The 24335-nt window shown below is 38.5% G+C and overlaps 2 long non-coding RNA genes across 2 annotated transcripts; both read right to left on the bottom strand.

Moving 5' to 3' along the window:
* Positions 1–245: 245 nt before the first annotated feature.
* LOC118491360 lies at positions 246–18744 on the bottom strand. The gene is made up of 2 exons (XR_004891461.1): positions 18191–18744; positions 246–518 (listed from the first exon to the last, which is right to left on the bottom strand). It is a non-coding gene; the product is annotated as an uncharacterized LOC118491360 (long non-coding RNA).
* Positions 18745–23035: 4291 nt separating this feature from the next.
* On the bottom strand, positions 23036–23744 carry LOC110936827. The gene is made up of 2 exons (XR_002590309.2): positions 23587–23744; positions 23036–23474 (listed from the first exon to the last, which is right to left on the bottom strand). It is a non-coding gene; the product is annotated as an uncharacterized LOC110936827 (long non-coding RNA).
* Between the last annotated feature and the right edge of the window lie 591 nt (positions 23745–24335).

The following is a 24335-nucleotide window of genomic DNA, read 5'->3' as shown; positions in this document are numbered from 1 at the left end:
AATCACAGACCACTCTAAGTAAAAACGCCATTAGATATAAAACGCCAAACTTACTTATAGTAAAATCCCGCCTAAAAAACCGCCAAAAAAATCCTATATATATAACATCTCAGACCTTCAATTAAAAACACACAAAAAAAACCCAAACGCCATATTTGATATATGTCACACCCTGACTTTTGCGGAAGCGTGATTATGGTGTGACTTTCTTAATACCATAGCATTTAATCATAACAACAACTATATGATAAAACCGTTCGATGTTCATCCATAAATTAAGTTTGAAAACACCACAACATTATTGTTTGGAACGTAGACTTCAAATTTAAATTACAACCCACAACATGTTTGAAAGAGTTCACGAAGACTCAACAAAAGACTTAAATAAAACCGAGTTTAGAACCATGTATCTCGTCCAGGATTAAGATACATCTCCTAAACCCTAACAACTTCGGATGACATCTTTTTATTCATGACGTAGCTTGGAACATGAACACCTGCCAGATCCACTTAATTCCCTGAAATACATGAAGTTTGAAAACATCAACAAAAGTTGAGCGAGTTCATGTGTTTGTGTATATGTATGTAAAAAACCTTTGTAAACAGTGTATGTATGTATGTATGTATGTATGTATGTATGTATGTATGTATGTATGTATGTATGTATGTATGTATGTATGTATGTATGTATGTTTGTAAATCCCGGTATGAAAGCAAACAAGGAAACAGATCACCAATGGTTTGCAAGGCCACTGGTATGTGTGACAGCGTAGGAAGGCTCAAACCTAGCAAATTTGTACCGGGCCTCTAGCTGTAAGACATAGTCACCTCATGGGCCACCCTGGTCCTCATGGGTGTGGGCTCGCTATGTGACAACTCGAACCTTAGACTTACTTTGTGTAACAATATGTGTTTACGAGAACGTTATTAATTGAATGAATACTTGGTATGTTATGTTTATGTGCATTATATGTGTATGTAAGTTGTGTGTACACGAACCCAAACCACACACTAGAACCCAATCGCACAAGACTAACCGGTTATACAAGCCCATTTGGGCCATACTTGGAAATCGGACCCCATTTGATAACCGAGTTGGGCTCGGCCCACTCCCCACTCGCAAGCACCAAAACCTTTTGGTAAGGGTTTGATTCTCATTATTGTTACAAACACATAACACACACAACCCTAGAAGTTCTTGCTCTCTCTCTCTCGTTTTACTTGGAACCCGACGGCACGGCACAAGATCCACACTACTCGGATCATCCTTACTACTCGTAATCCGGTTAGTGTTTGCTACTAAATTGCTTGTTACATGATGCTTTGATTATGGATTATCGGATTGTTTGTATGATGTTAGTATGTTTGATTGTGTTATGTATGATCCGGGTGATATTATTGATTGTATGTTAGTGATTGTATGTGATGATGTTATGATCCTAACTAGAACCGAATGTACATGTTCTCGGCTGGGATGATTTAGACTAGATGATTTGTACCGAATAGATGTTAATCGGCTAATATGCTTCTGTCACTTGAATTAGATATGATGTTTGATTGTTGTGATCTTTTAAACCGGCTTCATGTTGTTAAATCAGGATAATTATTCAAGGTTTTGATATGTTGTTCATGTGGTTGTGAGTTAGGGTTCATACGGATTTAGTGTTAAAAACCATGTTTGATCGATGATTTGCTTGTATGGTAAATTGTTAGTTGTTAATTGATTTTTGGAAACTGACAACGATAATTGAATTGCATAAATGTTGTAACTGAATTGCATGAAATCAGGAAAACTGTTACACGCTTGGTTGCGACTCAGATTGCGAGTCGGGAACCCACAATCACGACTCGAGATCACAACAGCACAAGCCGAGACCATGGTTGCGAGTCCCGTTGCGACTCGTAACCGGACCATGATAAGCCGAAATCACCATTGCGACTCGCAACCTCCTGTTGCGACTCGTAATCAGCTGTTGTGACTCGTAATCCCGGTTGCGACTCGAGATCGCCGGTTGCGACTCGAGACTAGCTGCTCGTACACTGTTTTGGGCCTACCTTGTCACGGGCCCAATTCGATTGACTGCTAATTGGACTGCTTATCTGTTTGGGCCGATACGTTATTTGGGCTGATATGTTATTTGGGCGGATTACCTTTCGGGCTTAGACATTGGATCGCACATGAATGTTAATGCTATGCTCCTACCTGTTCACATGCATACGTGATAGTAACGTGTTAACATATGTGATGCACACGTGTATTACCTTAGTCAAGACCTGACTTGTATAATAACCATGATAGGACGTGGTTGACCATTTACTTGCTACCTGCACTCTTTGTGTATCTGCCGAGCAAACCAAGGTGAGTTCACACAGCCAAGGCATGGGATTCCCGGGTTGGGAATTGGGTTGGATATGTTGAATATGGAATGATTACTCGTACTTACGCATACTCTAGACTATAGACCATCGTCCTCAGGTAGTCAGGACACGTTACGTAAAGCCTACGTAACCCAGAATAATTGCCATTTGTCTCCCGGGTCGGGAGGACACGTTACGTAAAGCCTACGTAACCCAATACCATCTACTGGCTTCCGGGTCGGAAGGCCACGCTGCGTAAAGCCTACGTAGCCCCCACGCGTACCACTGTTCTCGGGGAAGGGCACGTCACGTAAAGCCTACGTGACCCTGTACGTTTTCCTGTTCTCGGTAAAGAAGAACACATGGTTGGAAGTAGTCTAGTAAGTACCGTTAGTGAGAAGCCCTCATTAGCAAGGATAAACGTGGGAAGCCCCCGCCAGTATTATGAACACAAGGTTTGGGAAGCCCCCACCTTTAGTACACACTAGTATGGGAAGCCCCCACTAGCTATACTTATGCACTATGTTATGAACTTACTTTCTGTGAACTCGCTCAACTAGTTTGTTGATTATTTGCTGCATGCCTTGCAGGACCTTAGGTACATTATGGAGCTTGCACAGGGAGGAGCAGGTCGTTGTGGGATACGGATCATGAACTTTATCTGAACCTATAACTATTTTGAGATTACATACTATGCTTCCGCTATTTAAACGATGTTTGGTTTTGGAACATCAATCATGTCATGATGATTTACATTGATTACTTTTATTATTAAATGCTATGTTTGATATGACTGATGGCTTGATCCTGGTCAGTCACGCTCCCAAGCGGTGGTACTCCGCGGGTGGATTTTGGGGGTGTGACAGATTGGTATCAGAGCCATTGGTTATAGAGAACTTGGTTTTAATATGGGAAAGCGTTTTTATTAAAACCGGACTATAACCAGAACAGTGCTCTCAACGATCCACAACGACGCTTCGCTCCACGTGCAAGACTCGACATCCTAGGTAATAAGGTTTATGTTTATTGCCTGTTTGCTAGAGCTGCTTAGAACTTTGCTCGCATTACGTTTAGATACACATGATACTATAGCATGAGAATCCCTACGTGCTTACGCTTTTCTGTCATCGCCCTACTCGCGAACCACTCTCATTTACGTTACTTTTACTATGAAGATCATGTCTGGACGAATCAACATGACACAAGCCCAGCTAGAGGCTCTCGTTCAAGCTCAAGTTGCGGCGGCAGTTGCAGCAGCTCAAGCAGGTAGTATATCCTGCAGTATAGGCACACACTAGGATCTTTAGATCCTACATTAACTCTCGTATTTAACTTCGTCCTATTCGTACACAATAGGTCAACACGCGCAGCAGCCTGTCTGCACATTCAAGAACTTCATGGACTGTCGTCCAAATTCCTTCAGCGGCACAGAGGGGGCAGTGGGACTCCTCCATTGGTTTGAAAAGCTAGAATCAGTATTCGAAATGTGCGAGTGCCCTGAGGCTCGCAAGGTCAAGTTTGCCACTGGCACCTTAGAAGGAATCGCGCTAACCTGGTGGAACGCACAGGTACAAATTCTGGGGTTGGCAGCTGCTAACGCTACACCATGGAACGATTTTAAGGAACTTATCAAGCGTGAGTATTGTACGCGTGAAGATATTCACAAGCTGGAAGACGAACTGTATAATCTGAAAATGGTTGGGTCAGAGATCGAAGCATATACTAAACGGTCGAATGAGCTGGCCGTTCTGTGTCCAACTATGGTGGACCCTCCATACAAGCGCATTGAAATGTATTTTAAGGGGTTGGCACCAGAAATCCAGAGCCATGTTACCTCGGCTAATCTCGATAACATCCAGGAAATCCAGCGTCTCGCTCACCGTATCACCGACCAGGCAGTGGATCAGAATAAGCTGCCTAAGCGTGTCAACGCTACTGCTACAGTCACTCCTTCAGCTACTCCTGCTACTACTAGCGAAAGCAAAAGAAAATGGGATGGAGATTCTAGTAAAGGTTCAGCAACTGTTCAGCCACAAGCTCAGCAGCAGAAGATTGACCACTATCAGAGTCCCAGTCAGCAATCCTCTGGTGGTCACAGACAGAGGAGATATCAGGGAAGTCAACCTAAGTGTTACAATTGCCACAGACATCACAATGGCCCGTGTAACAAGGGTCGTTGTCAAAGGTGTCTTAAGATGGGTCACGAGGCCAAGGACTGTAGGAGTCACGGCCTGCGAATCAGAATCAGCAGCCTCAGCAACCAGCTCCACAGAACCAGCAGCAACAGCAGCAGCCACAGCGTGGAAACCGGGGATGTTTCCAGTGTGGGGCTGAAGGTCATTTCAAACGCGATTGCCCTCAGTTGAACCAGAACCGCAACAACAACAACCAGGGCAATGGGCATAACAACGGCGGGAACAACAACAATAATGGCAACGAGGCTAGGGGACGCGCTTTTGTGCTAGGTCGAGGCGACGCAGTGAACGATCCCAACGTTGTGATGGGTAAGTTTCTCCTCGACAATATTTACGTTACTGTTTTGTTTGATTCGGGTGCGGATACAAGCTATATGTCTGTGAAAATGTGTCAACTGCTAAAACGTGCACCAACACTTTTACCCACCAAACATGTAGTAGAGTTAGCTAACGGTAAAAGTCTAGAAGCCACGCACGTAGTTCAGGGTTGTAATCTTATCCTAGCTGGTCAAGCTTTCTCTATAGACCTCATTCCCATAGTTTTGGGTAGCTTCGACGTCGTGATTAGGATGGATTGGTTATCCCAACATCAGGCAGAGATCTCATGCAGCGAGAAGATCATTCGTATTCCACGTTCTGGTCAAGGAACCTCTCGAAGTTCAAGGTGACAAGAGTGGTGCTGTGGTTGGCATCATCTCTTTCTTGAAGGCTCAGAAATGCTTACGAAAGGGGCATACTGCCATTCTGGCACTCGTTACAGACGCATCAACAAAAGAAAAGAAATTGGAGGATATTCCAATTGTACGTGATTACCCTCAGGCGTTTCCTGAAGACTTACCTGGCTTACCGCCTCATCGTCAGGTCGAATTTCAGATCGAGCTCGCTCCAGGAGCAGCACCTATAGCTCGCGCACCATATCGCTTAGCTCCATCGGAATTGGAGGAATTGTCAAAGCAGCTACAAGAGCTCTTGGAAAAGGGCTTCATTCGTCCAAGCTCTTCGCCTTGGGGAGCTCCAGTACTTTTCGTGAAAAAGAAAGACGGTACGTTCAGGATGTGTATCGACTACCGTGAACTCAACAAGGTAACGGTGAAGAACCGTTATCCTCTTCCGCGCATCGACGACTTATTCGACCAGTTGCAAGGGTCGTGCTACTATTCGAAGATAGATTTGAGGTCGGGGTACCATCAGCTGAGAGTCCGGGATGAGGACGTCTCCAAGACAGCCTTCAGAACTCGTTATGGTCACTACGAGTTTCTTGTCATGCCGTTCGGCTTAACGAACGCGCCTGCTGTATTTATGGATCTTATGAACTGGGTGTGCAAACCCTATCTTGACAAGTTTGTCATAGTATTCATCGACGACATTCTGATCTACTCCAAGAGTCAGGAGGAACACGAGCAGCATCTACGCCTCATTTTGGAACTCCTTCGGAAGGAACAGCTGTACGCTAAGTTTTCGAAATGCGACTTCTGGCTCCGTGAAGTCCACTTCTTAGGCCATGTGGTAAACAGGGATGGGATCCATGTTGATCCATCCAAGGTAGACTCGATCAGAAACTGGCCTGCACCGCGTACACCAACGGAAATACGCCAATTCTTGGGTTTGGCAGGTTATTATCGGCGGTTCATCAAAGATTTTTCAAAGATCGCGCAACCCCTCACATTACTGACACAGAAGGGTGTTACCTATCGCTGGGGAGAGCCCCAGGAGACTGCTTTTCAGCACCTAAAGGATAGACTTTGCAGTGCACCTATCCTCTCATTGCCAGAGGGCACAGATGACTTCGTGGCTTATTGTGATGCATCCATTCGGGGACTGGGATGTGTGTTAATGCAGCGCGACAAGGTTATCGCTTACGCCTCTCGTCAACTCAAGGTTCATGAACGCAACTACACGACGCACGATCTAGAGCTGGGAGCTGTTGTTTTCGCGCTTAAGATATGGCGACACTACCTGTACGGTACCAGGTGCACGATTTACACCGATCACAAGAGTCTCGAGCATATCCTTAAGCAGAAGGATTTGAACATGCGTCAACGGCGATGGGTTGAATTACTTAACGATTATGAATGCGCTATCAAGTACCATCCAGGCAAAGCCAATGTTGTGGCTGATGCCCTCAGTCGGAAGGACAATTTACCACGGCGCGTGCGAGCGCTACAGCTTACGATTCAGTCCAGCCTTCCTGCACAGATACGAGATGCTCAGACAGAAGCACTGAAGCCCGAAAACGTCAAGGCTGAAGCTTTACGCGGCTCACGACAGCAAATGGAACAGAAGGCAGACGACGCCTACTATGTAACGGGGCGTATTTGGGTCCCACTTTATGGCGATTTACGCGAACTTGTAATGGATGAAGCTCACAAGTCTCGCTACTCGGTACATCCAGGGTCGGATAAAATGTACCACGACATCAGTACTACTTACTGGTGGCCTAGTATGAAGGCCCACATTGCTACGTACGTTGGAAAATGTTTGACCTGTGCGAGAGTCAAGGTCGAATATCAGAAACCAGCTGGCCTACTTCAGCAGCCTAAGATACCTCAATGGAAATGGGAAGAAATTTCCATGGATTTCGTTACAGGCCTACCTAGATCCCAGCGTGGGAACGATACCATATGGGTGATCATGGATCGACTCACCAAGTCTGCACACTTCCTACCTATAAAGGAAACGGATAAGTTCTCCACACTCGCAGACGTCTATCTTAAAGAAGTTGTTTCAAGGCACGGGGTGCCCACGTCCATCATTTCGGATCGGGATGCACGATTCACGTCAGAACTATGGCAAGCGATGCATAAATCATTCGGCTCAAGATTAGACATGAGCACAGCGTACCATCCTCAGACCGATGGGCAGTCTGAGCGAACGATTCAAACACTTGAAGACATGCTTAGGGCATGCGTTATCGATTTCGGCAACAGCTGGGAAAAGCACCTCCCTTTGGTGGAGTTCTCGTATAATAATAGTTATCACACCAGCATTCAAGCCGCTCCATTCGAGGCATTGTACGGGCGTAAATGCCGGTCACCTCTCTGTTGGGCAGAGGTGGGGGATAGTCAGATCACGGGTCCAGAGATTGTAGTGGACGCCACAGAAAAGATTGCACAGATACGACAACGCATGGCGGCAGCACGCGACCGTCAGAAAGCCTACGCGGACAAGCGTAGAAAGCCTTTGGAATTTCAGGTCGGGGACCGGGTTTTATTGAAAGTCTCACCCTGGAAGGGTGTGGTACGTTTTGGCAAACGGGGCAAACTGAATCCGCGGTACGTTGGACCATTCGAAATCATAGAAAAGATTGGCAAGGTAGCCTACAAGCTAAACCTACCAGCTGAACTCGGGGCAGTTCACAATGTCTTTCATGTGTCGAACCTAAAGAAGTGCTTATCAGATGAAAACCTCATCATTCCTTTTAAGGAACTCACTATCGACGAGCGGTTGCAATTCGTCGAGGAGCCAGTAGAAATCACGGACCGGGATGTGAAGGTCCTCAAAAGCAAGAGAATCCCTCTTGTTCGAGTTCGTTGGAACTCCAAACGTGGCCCAGAGTACACCTGGGAACGCGAAGACAGGATGACAGAAAAGTACCCCCAGTTATTCGAAACCAATGCAACCACTACTGAGGCTGAAGCTACTACTTCGGAATTTCGGGACGAAATTCCAGATCAACGGGGGGAGGATGTGACACCCCAGGAAAACCAGTGAACGATTGAAATTACCTAGCTTCCTCAGTGAGTGCATACCAAATTTCGGGACGAAATTTCCAATTAGTTGGGGATAATGTGACAACTCGAACCTTAGACTTACTTTGTGTAACAATATGTGTTTACGAGAACGTTATTAATTGAATGAATACTTGGTATGTTATGTTTATGTGCATTATATGTGTATGTAAGTTGTGTGTACACGAACCCAAACCACACACTAGAACCCAATCGCACAAGACTAACCGGTTATACAAGCCCATTTGGGCCATACTTGGAAATCGGACCCCATTTGATAACCGAGTTGGGCTCGGCCCACTCCCCACTCGCAAGCACCAAAACCTTTTGGTAAGGGTTTGATTCTCATTATTGTTACAAACACATAACACACACAACCCTAGAAGTTCTTGCTCTCTCTCTCTCGTTTTACTTGGAACCCGACGGCACGGCACAAGATCCACACTACTCGGATCATCCTTACTACTCGTAATCCGGTTAGTGTTTGCTACTAAATTGCTTGTTACATGATGCTTTGATTATGGATTATCGGATTGTTTGTATGATGTTAGTATGTTTGATTGTGTTATGTATGATCCGGGTGATATTATTGATTGTATGTTAGTGATTGTATGTGATGATGTTATGATCCTAACTAGAACCGAATGTACATGTTCTCGGCTGGGATGATTTAGACTAGATGATTTGTACCGAATAGATGTTAATCGGCTAATATGCTTCTGTCACTTGAATTAGATATGATGTTTGATTGTTGTGATGTTTTAAACCGGCTTCATGTTGTTAAATCAGGATAATTATTCAAGGTTTTGATATGTTGTTCATGTGGTTGTGAGTTAGGGTTCATACGGATTTAGTGTTAAAAACCCTGTTTGATCGATGATTTGCTTGTATGGTAAATTGTTAGTTGTTAATTGATTTTTGGAAACTGACAACGATAATTGAATTGCATAAATGTTGTAACTGAATTGCATGAAATCAGGAAAACTGTTACACGCTTGGTTGCGACTCAGATTGCGAGTCGGGAACCCACAATCACGACTCGAGATCACAACAGCACAAGCCGAGACCATGGTTGCGAGTCCCGTTGCGACTCGTAACCGGACCATGATAAGCCGAAATCACCATTGCGACTCGCAACCTCCTGTTGCGACTCGTAATCAGCTGTTGTGACTCGTAATCCCGGTTGCGACTCGAGATCGCCGGTTGCGACTCGAGACTAGCTGCTCGTACACTGTTTTGGGCCTACCTTGTCACGGGCCCAATTCGATTGACTGCTAATTGGACTGCTTATCTGTTTGGGCCGATACGTTATTTGGGCTGATATGTTATTTGGGCGGATTACCTTTCGGGCTTAGACATTGGATCGCACATGAATGTTAATGCTATGCTCCTACCTGTTCACATGCATACGTGATAGTAACGTGTTAACATATGTGATGCACACGTGTATTACCTTAGTCAAGACCTGACTTGTATAATAACCATGATAGGACGTGGTTGACCATTTACTTGCTACCTGCACTCTTTGTGTATCTGCCGAGCAAACCAAGGTGAGTTCACACAGCCAAGGCATGGGATTCCCGGGTTGGGAATTGGGTTGGATATGTTGAATATGGAATGATTACTCGTACTTACGCATACTCTAGACTATAGACCATCGTCCTCAGGTAGTCAGGACACGTTACGTAAAGCCTACGTAACCCAAAATAATTGCCATTTGTCTCCCGGGTCGGGAGGACACGTTACGTAAAGCCTACGTAACCCAATACCATCTACTGGCTTCCGGGTCGGAAGGCCACGCTGCGTAAAGCCTACGTAGCCCCCACGCGTACCACTGTTCTCGGGGAAGGGCATGTCACGTAAAGCCTACGTGACCTTGTACGTTTTCCTGTTCTCGGTAAAGAAGAACACATGGTTGGAAGTAGTCTAGTAAGTACCGTTAGTGAGAAGCCCTCATTAGCAAGGATAAACGTGGGAAGCCCCCGCCAGTATTATGAACACAAGGTTTGGGAAGCCCCCACCTTTAGTACACACTAGTATGGGAAGCCCCCACTAGCTATACTTATGCACTATGTTATGAACTTACTTTCTGTGAACTCGCTCAACTAGTTTGTTGATTATTTGCTGCATGCCTTGCAGGACCTTAGGTACATTATGGAGCTTGCACAGGGAGGAGCAGGTCGTTGTGGGATACGGATCATGAACTTTATCTGAACCTATAACTATTTTGAGATTACATACTATGCTTCCGCTATTTAAACGATGTTTGGTTTTGGAACATCAATCATGTCATGATGATTTACATTGATTACTTTTATTATTAAATGTTATGTTTGATATGATTGATGGCTTGATCCTGGTCAGTCACGCTCCCAAGCGGTGGTACTCCGCGGGTGGATTTTGGGGGTGTGACACGCTACACCCAAATAGATCTATCACTCATGCCTCTCGGTCCTTATACGAGGATTAATGGTCTTAAGTGTGCGCCTACCCATTCACATGATCTACTGTACTTTCCTAGGCTAACCATACCAATTGTAATTGTATGTAATCATTTTGTAACATGTATTTCACCCCCGAAGTTAATAAACAAAACAGTTTAAAGAAAAGGGGGACATGAACTCACTGTCTTGCGTCTTTAGTACTCGTAACTCACGTTCCTTCAGCAAACACGACTACCTACAATGTACTAACGTCTATTAGACGAACAGGTCGTGCCTTGTCTTAGAATTAACGTTTCTGAGTTACGTTTCTTTTCTGTTTTCAATATTATTCCAAGTTATAATTACGTGTTAAAATAATAAATATTTTAACTTAAATTATATTTGTTACTTTTTGGAATAATCATTAAACAATATTTTGCAATAATACTTCTCAAGTATTTATACTTGTGCTTCCTTCCCAAGGATGGGTATATTAGTATTTGTATTTGTATATTTTTGCCATGTGTCGGTGTCGTATTCCGGTGTGGGTTTATACGTACGAGAATACGTATTTTCTTGTAATTGTTAAGTACTTTTATACTAAATTTTGTGTTAAACCTTCTGGAGTATTATTCCAAATAAAAGTCTACTAATATATATATTTCCAAAATATATATTTTAAGGAATATTACTTAGAAAAATTATTCCTAATATTTCTTCCGGCAAAAATATTTGTAGTTCCAAAACAATATATTTTCATGTCTCACTTAGAATATATATATAAACTTATTTTTATCCAAAAATAATGCATTTCGAGTTTATCCAAGAAAATATATATATATATATATATATATATATATATATATATATATTTCCAAAAATATCATATTTCCAAGAAAACATATACATTTTTAATCGCTAAAAATTATATATTTCCTTCTTGTCAAAATACGATATAACTTCATGATATTCATAAAAATCATATTTTCATTTCTTGTGTCCAAAATATTATTTACCAAAAATATATTTATAAATGTATTTTCAGGAATATTTTATAAGTTACATTCTTTCGTTCGGTATCACAATATTATGTGTGTAACTTGTTTATTTATTCCTTGAGATTTTTGGTAACACTTTGGATTGTAATTTCTTGGTATTTTGTTAAGTTATATTATTTTAAGCCCTAAAATAATATAACTAATACACAAAGTATACAAATATTCACACACATGTGTTTTCTAAATATATATATCTAGCCACTTTTATTTATAAAAATCAACCTCCAATGTTTGTATTTTTGTAACAAAAATTATGGCAAAGTTTATATGGAAGCTCATGGTTAAAATATACTTGTAAATATTTGTTTGAAAACATTTTTCTAAGTGTTTACATTTTTTGAAAATTTTGCCATATTTTCCCCTTAAAAATGGAGGTTCCCATGCTTTCAAAGCATATCATTTTCTCTTAAAATCATCCCAAACAATCAACAATTCAATCAACACTTACCAAGTGCCAAAATCATGCAATTTATACAACAACATGAACTTGAACTTTTATAAAAACTTGTAGTAACTTACTATGTTGTTAAGTAAGCCTTGTTACCCTTAAAAAATATGGTTATTTGTTTGTAAATCGTATTCTTGTAAAATTTAGTCTTTTACAACTTGTATGATGATTTTTCAAAAATCAATCTTCTTGTATTTTTCTTGTTAACAATATATTTCTATACTTGATTCACCGCTAAAAACATGGTTAGTTTCTTTAAAATCCATGATTATGTAAATCTTGTGTATAACTTTAGTTTCTTGAGAAAATTATTCTTGAAGTTATCCATTTACAAGACTTATGTTGTGTTTAAATCATCATCACATATGAAAACAATTTTATTATTCAAGTTCATGGATACATAAAGTATGATCATCTTGGTCTTTCACAAGATCATCACTTCAACTTGCTAGATCATGTGTTTAATCATAATCTAGTAAGTTCCATATGATGTTTAACATCATAAACACAATCAATCAACAATCAAGAAACAAACAACACTTATCAACATGTATTCTTATGGTTTTAAGCTTATGTTAACGTTTTAAGTTCATGGTTCTTGATGTTCTTTAAGATTAACAACTAGTATCTTCTTTTAACCACTTAAACATGATGTAAAATGAAGTGTAGAGTGTGCTTACTACTAGCTCAAGGCTAGGGAAGAACACAAGAAGATGAAGATGATGAACGTGATGGATAAAAGCAATTTGTAGAGGTCCTTCAATCTCCCAGACCACCAAGCTCCTTAATCTTGCTTCTAACACCTTGTGAGTACTTGGAAATGGATGAGAATTGATGAATGATGATAATGGTGGGTGGTGGTGCTTGCGGTCGTGAACAAGAGGGGAGGAAGGAGAGAGAGTAGTGTGTGTTTAGTGGGTGAAAGATAATGAATTCAAGTTCCTCTCATGTATTACTTATAACCATTTTAGATGTTTAACCCATGGATAATGTGTTTTCTAAGTACATAACAAGATCTATTAACAAATCAAATAAAATCAAAGATAATCAAGGTGTGGGGCTACCTTGTAACCGTCCACAACAAGGGGGCTCTTGGTTAAGGTTTAATTGTTAGTTAGATTTCTTGGTTACAATATAATGTCTAGTTAGTGCATTATGTATGTTATATGTTTATTTAGTGTGTTATGATGTTCGGGGATCATAACTAGCTCAGAAATGTTAAAACTATGCTTCTAGTGTAATTTTGGTGTTTCGGGTAGTGTCCGGTTGTTTGGTTGTATACTGGTTCGTTAAAGTGCTAAACTATACCGTTTAGTGTTCTTTATGTACCCTTTTGTGACACTTTTAATTCCCGACACTTAGGAAAGCAGTCAGGACCATTTAGTCATATTTTTGCATGTTACTAGCTTGTTAAAATGCTGATTTTTGCTGAATTATGTTGAATTCAGCACTTTGGGTGAATTTTAGGCACTTTCCGGCACTTAAACTATCACCTAGAAAAGCAGTTTTGTGATCCTCACTTTCCTACACACTATACTAGTGTAATACTTGGTTTCTGACTCATTCTGCGTCTCAAAGCACTGTCTGTCTATGTACTGAACTCCGTCAGCATTTTCTGAGTTATCCGCTAACTGTGCTAACTGTGCTTTGTGCATCATTCTTGTCAATAAGGTTTTGCATGTAATAATGATGTGACAATATGCAATATGTGATGCACATAGTATGATGCAGTAATCAGAATGCAGTTATTTGTAATTCAGCACAGTCATTAAGCACTAATCATGGTTAATTAAATTGTACAGATACCTTGATTTTTGACAGTTATCACAATATATGCCATTCGCCTTAGAAACACCAAAAAACCAAACATCAAATATCTTCTAAGCCAAAACGTTTTTTTGAAATTCAGTTTGGTTGTCTGTAAGATTTCGCTCAATGAAATGGACAAAATCATTAAGTGAGGATATTGTCCATTTCATTGAGTAAAATCTTATTAACGTATCCTCAACTTCCATCCAATTTATAACGCCAAAACATACAAAAATATTATTGAGGTTTGTTGTCAATAAAGTTTAGTTGTATGGGGTGGGCAACATCGTCAGTTATCTTTCTTAACCGAGGATTAACAATGTTGTCCATCTCATACAGCAAAACATTATTGATTTTAGCATGATCAAATTTTGAGGTTTAAGGTGCTCTTATTTCGTGGCGTTCTTTTTATCGGTAAAACGCCAAAAAAGTTAAAAAAACAAACATCGTTCATTGTAAAATTCAAGATTGTTAGCTGAAGGGTCTAAACTCAATAACATTTTGCTGCATGAGATGTACAAATCTTCAAGAAAAAGAAGCTGATTTCAGACTGTGTGCTTCCAAACAGCCACACAAAAAACTACTTGAAAAACAAAAAAACAAAATGAATCATACGAAAGTCGAACCAGCCAGTTAACATGATTCAAAAAAGAAGAAAGAGACTGGTGACAATGAAGATTTGGAAGATCAATTGTTTATGTATTCTTTTTTTTTTATTTTCCTTTTCAGTTGATTGTTATATAATAAAAACGTTATATATAATAAAAACGCCAAAACAGCCAAAATGCTTGTTTAAACGATATCATCCCGTTAAACGCCCCCAAAAACTCCCAAACTATAATAAAATTACTTTGAAAAAGTATTATAAAAAACCAAAAAAAAAACAAATAAATAAATAAAAAAACAAAAAGCAAACTTGAAAATGTAACTAGAAACAGTAAATATTAATCAGTAATACAGAAGATAGGGAAAATTTATTATACTAAAATCTAAAACGCCAAACTTGAAAGATAGGACGTGTTACAGACTTCAGAGATAAAGCTTATCAAAAACAATAATTACAAATAATAACTTAAAAGACGAATACTTTATTATAATAATACACCGCCTAACTTAGGCGCCAAAAAGACATCCTATAAAATGATACGTCAAAAAAAACGCCAAAAAAAAACAAACGCCAATACTACTAAATACCACCCACTGTAAAACGCCAAAAAAAAAATCAAAGATAGCTAATATGCTTTCTTGGATATTCAGAATTGTTCTTCGTGAAGTTTCACTGAATGAATTGTTATCAGAGGGGAGTAACTCAGAAAGATTTTGCTGCATGAGATGGACAACAATTCAAGAAAAAGATACTGATGCCAGTCATATGGCATTTTGTATTTTTTGTTTTTGAAGAAGGTTTGGATGAGGAGAAGAGATCAATGACACTGAAGAGTGGGTTGATTATAAAGATGAAGATCAAGATAAAGAAAAAGCAAAAAACCCACTCACACGTCATAGATCTATGTCCCCTAACATCCACAAAAAAAGCCAGTTCAACAGACGAGCAGACAAAATAATCAAACCGATGGGTTTGTTAAGTTTTACATAAAACGCCATATATTTGGTTAAAGAAGAGAGAGACTGATGACAGTGAAGATTGTGAAGAGAGATCCGATTAGGATTTTTAATTTATTTTCTTCGCTTGTATTTTTTTTCCTGTGGTTGAAATATAATCTAACAATAGTAAAATGCCAAGATACCACAAACGCCAAAAAATGTTTATAAAAAATAATAGAACAAATGGGCCATCTTGTTTATAACGCCTTGAAAAACGTCATTCAAATAGATTTCCTGACCCCCTGGGTTCTAATGGCATAGGATTTGAATAAACGCCATAAACGCCATAAACGTTAATACAATGAAACCATTAAAATGCCATTAATTATTGAATTTGGTTAATGCCAAAAATCTTAAAAACCAAAAATTAAAACAGTATTGGGAAAAGCGAAACTGGAAAAGCAGAAGATGAAAGGACAAAAAAGCCCCTCCGCTCTTTTCTAAGCAGCGTGACACGTGTTGGGTCAGGAAGCATTCTCACCGTTCTTACACTTTTGAGCGTTTTCTCCTGATCCCGTTTCTATATATATATATATATATATATATATATATATATATATATATGTATGTATGTACACTAAGCTATCACCCAGGATTGCATTATTTCCTCGTGTATTACGCTCAGAAGTCCACCACTCGAGAGCTCTCGAGCGGAATACCCCTGTAGCGTTCAGGGTTCGCAGGTTGTTAGGACAACCACTTTGGAGGAAGGTAAGTTCGATAGCATCGAACCATGTCAGCAGGGCGGTGGCACCATCTTTGCCATGAACTTGAGAGGTTTACAGGCCATAAATTGCTTAAACAGGAACATCGCCTTAGGTGTTTCCACCTTTGAGTTGACGGATCCATGTTCCGTGGAGGGGTGGATCTTGCTTACGATGTCGGGTATGACTCAGGCCATTTGCTCGGCCATTTGCTCAGCGATAAGACCCACTAACTCTTGCTTGGAGATGGAGTCGGTGTCGTGGAGTTCTTCTTCGAACGCGACTTCTTCTTGGATGAGCTTAGAGATGCCATATAGAAGTTCGAAAGAGAAGGAAAGGATAAGACTTGATCATAATTCAAAATAAAGTTTTGCATGTATAAGCATGTAAGCATCACGTATCATATATGGTTCACATAATTAGCATGGATTCAACAAGTATTCACAAAGCATAAACACGTATGAATGCGTAAAAGAGTATAAATTTAGTTTGTTCATGAGGATTATTATTGTTTTTGATTGAGAAGACGTGCAAATCGTGTATCGGTTTTGAAATGAACGAGGTAACAAGTATAAAATCACATATAAATTGAATTAACATAAAAGAGAGGCTCATAAAACATTGGATTGTTTCGGGTCATGAATCTATACTATATTATAATGCATGAGGCAAGGGCATTTTAAGATACCCAAAAAATAAGAACTTCCCCCCCCCCCTTATTTATAGAAAGACCCCTAAAATGAGGGTAGTTTGGTCTTTTAAATACTATTTATTTTTTAGCCCCTAAACTTATTACACTTAAATCCCTAAGGTTTTAACAAAATTATAGATAATTAGTTACAATTTACCCCTCCATAACAAACTTATAATTTTTTTTCCTTATTCTTGACATATCTTATCTATACTATATTATAATGCATGAGGGAGACGTATTTTAAGATACCCAAAAAATAAGAACTTCCCCCTCCCCCCTTATTTATAGAAAGACCCCTAAAATGAGGGTAGTTTGGTCTTTTAAACACTATTTATTTTTTAGCCTCTAAACATCCCTGAGGTTTTAACAAAATTATAGATAATTAGTTACAATTCACCCCTCCACAACAAACTTATAATTTTTTTACGTATTCTTGACATATTTTATAAACTATACTGTTTAAAAAAATTCCAAAGATAGCATGACGACCTACACATTTTTGTCGACGTTTCGGTAGTTGTCTTGTTCAATATCGACGCACGGATTAAAAGGTACAAGTCGATAATGCTTTAATGTACAAGTGATTAAAGAAGAATATAACAACTAATCTATACTATATAATCATTTAATTTATGAGTTAAATAATAGGTTCTATAACATTTTCATTCTAAAATTTTTAAAACTAAAAATAATTGATTAAACAATTTCTTTATACTTTAGTCAAATTTTAACAAAACTTCCTAATTTTAAGGAATTGGTCAAATGTGAAATGTCAGAAACTAACAAAAATTCAATTTAAAAGATTATTCAAATTTCAAAATAAACTAACAATACTATCCATCTCCATGATCTGCTACTTATTCTCCATCTCATAGTTAGTTAGTTACACAAAGACAATATAAAGAAAGAGAAAGAGAGAGAGCGCGGATGAGAGAAGCACAACCAACTCAAGATTGGAGCAAGTCGTATCTTCCGAGGTTCTGTTCTTGACCAACTATGGTTTTAATAAACCAATTCATATCTTTTAGTTCCTAAGATGGGGTTTTTAGAATTATAAGTTTTCCATTTTTCAGGATCGGATTTCTGTTCTCGCTCCGGTTATGATCTCTGTCACCGGAGAGAGGATTCCGAGAGAGAGGAGAAGAGAGAATATTGTTGGAAATCTAACCTCTGGCTGCAATAGATGATGAACGGACCACAGTTTCTGCCACAAGAGAGTCAGAGTCACCGCCTTTAATTTGTTGCCTTCTTCGTCATCTCGCGTTTGATGTCAAAGTGTTCTTCGCGACGAAATCGAGTTTTCTTTTATGTTTTATGTTAAATTAGGATATCCATGTGCTGATATGAATAAGATATTGCAGTGTACTGAAACTTTTGTCTAGACAGAGTTTTTGTGTCTGAAAATGATGATATAAGCTTGTTTCCAAACAAAGAATTATATGGCGATAAGCCACTTAATGGTCCAAATGTAGAAGAAAACTACAAAGTTATCTTGTTATAGCTCTAGATCCCGTAATTCACCACATAAGTCAAATGACCACATTGTAACGTCAACTCAACTACTGGCATCTACCTTAGCTTTGGAAAAGGTCAACATATTCTATCCTTTTTTATTTATATTTTTGTACATCTTTGTGCCTGGTTATAATAATGTATATTTATTGAAGTCTGATATATGTGCTCGAATTCATGATTTGTCTGTAATATTTTATATTTCCCCGGTTTGTTGGCTTCCGATTGACTACCTTATTGTCGCTAAGTTAGCGATTGTGAGTTAGTTTCATCGTTAAGTATCAATTATATATTTTTCATTATCTTATTTGGTACATTAATAATCAATAGACTTATTTTCCTTATCCGTGTGTTACTGTATTGCATCAATGGTTTCTTAAAACATTGCCAGGTAAAATGCTAAATTTATTAGTTACTAGACATGTATAATGCTTTCTACGTCTATCTAATCACAATGATGCTATAATAAATATTATACGAATAAGAAAACTATCAGAAACGAGTGTCGCAATGCAAAGTGTCGCCCCCGCCGCATCGCGCGGGCACCGGACTAGTAACAAGAAAATAAATCTATCCTAACAAGTCACAAGAGTGCTCACAAGGCTCAAATGAAGGAGTGTAACTTAGTTTGGAAAGCCAAGGCTTCCATTTGTTCACACTTCATAAGTCATAAGTTCATCATATATGGAAGATGATAACTTGTGCTTGTTTGCATCATTCAAATAACATGTATGAACAGAAATAAAGGGGTGTTTGAACCCAAAACTTTGATGGAAATCACCCTAACACAAACCCACAACCATTTACTAAGTTGTGAGCTTGGTGGGAACAAGATTCCACCAAGTTTTTTTTTTATCAAAAACATGAAGATACAAAGTTATAAAAACAAGCAGAAAGTTTAGTACACTTTGGACCTATAATATGGTGAGGTTTCACTTTAGTTTACTCAAGCAAACTTGTGAGAACCTTCCTAGAGGTTATCTAAGTGTTTTAGAAGAAAGAACAAAGAAGAAATAGAAGGAAAAGTGAGTTGAAACTCACTTAGAAAGGCTAAAACTTTCTGATGTATGTTGCTGAAACTCAGCTGTGTTTATGAGTGATTTGAGAGTTGTAAAAGTGGTAAAAAGGCTGGAAATGAGTTGTATTTATAGGGAAGGGTTTAGGGTTTAGGTGGTTGAGTCTTCAATGCAAGTTGTTGGGAGTTAAGCATAAAAAACAATTAATCCCCCCCCCCCCCCGGCAGATCTGCGATCGGACTGATGTATGTCCATTTTTTATTTTTTTTTAACTCCATACGCTTCCTAAAGGTAACAAGATTTATGTTTTTTTTTGTTGCAAGGTTTTAACTTTGTTTAATTAGATGCTTTTTAGATGATGGCTTTGTGTAACATCTTGTATTGTTAAAGATTATACATATGCTTTTTTTTTACTTTTAAGTTGAATATGATGTGAGGTTTTTACCAATATTTATAGAAGTTTTTATAATGGGTCTTGAAAGCTTCTTATCATCCCAAAATCGCCTTCCAACAAATGAATCAATTGAGGAGTCTTTATTCAAAAGGTGTAAGAATGTGAATTGCAAACAGTTGTTGATTGTTGAAGACTGTGACTGCAAGATTTGCTCTACAAAGAAAGGACTTTGTAGCGAGTGTATGTGTCCTGTTTGTCTAAACTTTGACTTTGCCAGCAAAACCTACAGTTGGATCGGTTGTGATGTGTGTTCTCATCAGTGTCACGTGACTTATAGTGCTCAGAAGAATCTCATAAAGCCTAGACGAAGCTTGAAAGGACCCGCAAGCACAATTGAGATGGATTTTAATCGTCTTTGTTGTGGTCATGCTTCTGAAATGTTTGGATTCAATAAGGATGTTTTCAAGTCTTGTGCAGAACAATAGTGTATAGAGACGTTAATTAAAGAGCTTGAATAAGTAGTTTGATAGTTGAGTAATATTTCTATTTTCGTCAAATATCTTGTAGTCATAAATTATCTTGTACATGTGTAAGTTTAAACATCTAATAGTTGAGTAAGTTTAAATATCTAATGTGTTCATAAATTGGCAAAGGTAGGAACCAAGATGAGAGTATGTTCTATGTGTGGTGGCAGGAGTTAAGTTATGAGATCCAAGAGGCAGAGGTCTAAGTTATGGAATTCAAGATCTATGATGACTGTATCACGATAACACGACAAATAACATATTGTAAATCGTGCAACACACGACAATAAACAACACTAGTTTTTTTAACTAGCAAGTCAGTGCAAAAGGGTAAAAGAGTAAATTACCCTATTGTACTTGTTTGCCAAAAAGTCAATAACAGACCAAAAGTCATATAAATCAAACAAAAAAGAGTTAAATGTTGTTTTAGTCCTTGTGGGTTGGGTCATTTTATCATTTTAGTATAAAGGTTTCATTTTTCGTATGTGAGTCCAAAAAGTTTTTACTGTTGCCATTTTAGTCCACTGGGTTAATTTCATCCATTTTTTCTGTTAACCAGAAGAGCAATTCAGTCATTTTATATCTAATTCTATTAATTAGAAGAGCAATTCGACCATATAAAATGAGCAAATTGCTCTTCTCGTTAACTGAAAAAATGAAAGAAGTTAACCAAGTGGACTAAAATGACAACGGTGAAACCTTTTTGAACCCACATGCGAAAAATGAAACCTTTGAATTAAACTGACAAAATGGTCCAAACCATAGGGACTAAAATGGCATTTAACTCAACAAAAAATAATAAAATCGCCATGTTTTTTATACTGAAAAATACATTGTAAAACCAAGATGTTTTCATTCCTTGAATCTAGATCTTCATTGTAATGTTTCATTAATATTTATAAGAGCATACGTAGTGGGGCGGTATGGTCCCCCATAGCGCCGGGCACACCGAAACGGGGGGCGCTATGATTCAAAAAATCGGAGGTGGCACGATGTTTTTAGCGGCGTTATTTTTGATATTATTTAATATTCGATCGTTGTAAAACGGTCATATTTGAAAAAAAATCAATTTTTTTTATTTTCACACTATAAATAACTTCCAACTCTTCTATTTTTTACAAATCATACTCAAATATTCTCTCATTCTCTATATATTTTTTAAAAAGTGTTGAAGCTACTCCCACCCTATTAAAAAAAAATGGGTTCCCCGTCGGAAGACTCTTTCACCGATATTTACCGAAAATTTTTTTCGCCCGAAGAAGACGCGGCTGAGGAAGAAGCGGTTACGAGTGCATGTACTTTTGTGATACAAGCATTTGAGCACGTTCGGCCTACTCCCCCTCCACGACCCATCTTGCGGCGCACCTATATCTTGCGAGATCGTGACTACGAAGAAGATTCCGAGGTTGAGAAATTCGAAGACGGGAACTTTGAAGACGTAAGTTTGGATGCTGGAGAAAACGAAGAGGAAGAAGGAGAGAACGAAAATGAAGCCGAAGAATAAATATATTTTTTAGGTGTAATGTTTTTTTCTTTAACGTTTTTTTTTTTATTTTAATGTATTGTTTTTTATTTAATGGAATGATTTTTAATTTTATAAAACTTAGAAATTAATTAAAAAAATGAAAATTAAATTAATTGAGTAATGATGACAAAGGGGCTTTATGACTACGGCCTCAAGTTGCATAACGCCCCATAAAGCCCCTTATTGACGTGACATGCCACATGTCGTATAACGCCCCTAAAAGGGTCTTATGACTACGGATGGCCTAAGAGTTAAATATTAAGAAACTCACTGAATGGGGTTTTAAAAATTACCAAAACCAATCACAACCAATGCCCACAAAAATGCATTTATAATCCACAACGTTACATAATAATGTTTCATTAATATTTATAAGAGTTAAATGTCATTTTAGTCTATGTGGTTTGGGTTATTTTACAAGGAGTAAACTTCCGTTTTGCTCTCTATGGTTTGGTCACTTTAACGGTTTTGCTCCAAACCTTTAAAAATAGCCATTTTACTCCCTGATGTTTCGGTTTTTTGTCAGTTTGCTCCCCGCCTCTAATTCCATCCAAATTGTTTGTTTTTCCATTTTGCTCCCAGCAGGGAGCAAACTGGCAACAAAACCAAAACGTCAAGGAGTAAAATTGCTATTTTTAAAGGTTTAGGGCAAAACCGTTAAAGTGACCAAACCACAGGGAGCAAAACAGAAGTTTACTCTTTTACAAGTTTACTCCAAAGGTTTCATTTTTTTGCTTATGGGTTTAAAAAGGTTTAACTGTTGCCATTTTAGTCCACTGAGTCAACCTCATCTATTTTTTCTGTTAACGAGAAGAGCAATTCGGTCATTTTACATAGCTGAATTGTCCTTCTAGTTAACAGAATTACATATAAATGACCGAATTGTCTTTCTCGTTAATAGAAAAAATGGATGAAGTTAACCCAATGAACTAAAATGGCAACGGAGAAACCTTTTTAGACCAACAAATGAAAAATGAAACGTTTGAACTAAACTAAAAAATAACCCAAACCAGAATAAAATGACATTTAACATTTAACACTATTTATAAAATTGATTAATACATACAGATTTTTGAAGCATGACACCGTATCCTCCAAAAGACACTGAGAAAGCTACTAATAATTTTCGATTCTACAACAAACAAGAACATAACATTTTTTACTTTTTCTGCCCATTTTTTCATTGGGTTTTGGTCAAAAAAAACTGAAAAAGAGCAAATAAAAAGTTCAAATTTTTAAGGGGTTTTTCTTTGATTGTTCTTCAAAAAAAGGAAAGAGGTTAACCTACAAATGGGTCTTCATCATATCCGGGTCCTCGTCTAGCCCGGGTCTTCTTCGAATCCGAGTCTTCAACGGCTACGGGTCTCCCTCTTCGTCTTCCAAATCAGATCCGGACCCAACAACTTTATCGTCGTCGTCCCATCGTCATCGCCGTCGTCCACCGGTACACCCATCAAGTGGAGCTCCGCCGTAAATAACACCTAAAAACCCCATCGAAAGCAAAACTTGAGAGATTTTTCGGATGGTGTTTTAACACTTCCTGTTAAAAATAGCATGAGAGAGATATTCACTAGGCTCATTCTATTCCCAAACCTTCAAAATCTTATTTTCACGTCATTTTCACTCTATCTCTCTATATGTATCCATACAGAGAGAGAGAGAGAGTTGGTATGAACGAGAGATTTTTAGATCTGACTTTGAAAAAAATAGCATGAGAGAGAGAAAGAGAAGTATAAAAAAGTAGGGATGATTTGATTGAGAGCTTAATTTACCAACTTGCCCTCATTTGGATAAAACGCCCCTTTAATTAAGAGAATGGATTACTCATGTGTCAAGCAATGGTTGGTTATTAGTGGTTCCTATGTAGGGTGAGGTTCTTGTTTAAAAGTCTTCTTATATATACTAGCCATCTTATTTATTTATTTTTTTTTAATGGCAAATTTGGATCACTGACGGATAACTGGAGTATCATCGTGCCACCAGCAGAACCACCCGATCATATCCATCTCCACTAGGCAATAATGCCTATACACCAATTCAGGAGGAAACCCATTAAATCTGAGAAAAACCCTCTTTGTGGGAATTGAACCCATGACCTAATGGAGCCAGATAAAATAAATACCTTATTTTGGATGAAAGTGTCAAAAGTACCCAAACCTCATAAATGATTTTGGCATTTAACTCTTAAATTTCGAATAAAATTGGCATCACAAACATTAAGGGTATCCACCCACAAACGAACATATATGCATAAAAATTAAAAACCCCCCACGCAAACAAGCATGTTACCGACGTTTATATAAATGAACGAATGCGGCCTCTTTTTATGTTCGATGACTTAA

Source organism: Helianthus annuus, chromosome 4 (assembly GCF_002127325.2).
Source record: "Helianthus annuus cultivar XRQ/B chromosome 4, HanXRQr2.0-SUNRISE, whole genome shotgun sequence".
NCBI lineage: Eukaryota > Viridiplantae > Streptophyta > Magnoliopsida > Asterales > Asteraceae > Helianthus > Helianthus annuus.
The sequence above is the reverse complement of the archived record's forward strand: the minus strand, read 5'-3'. Positions and strand labels throughout refer to the sequence as shown.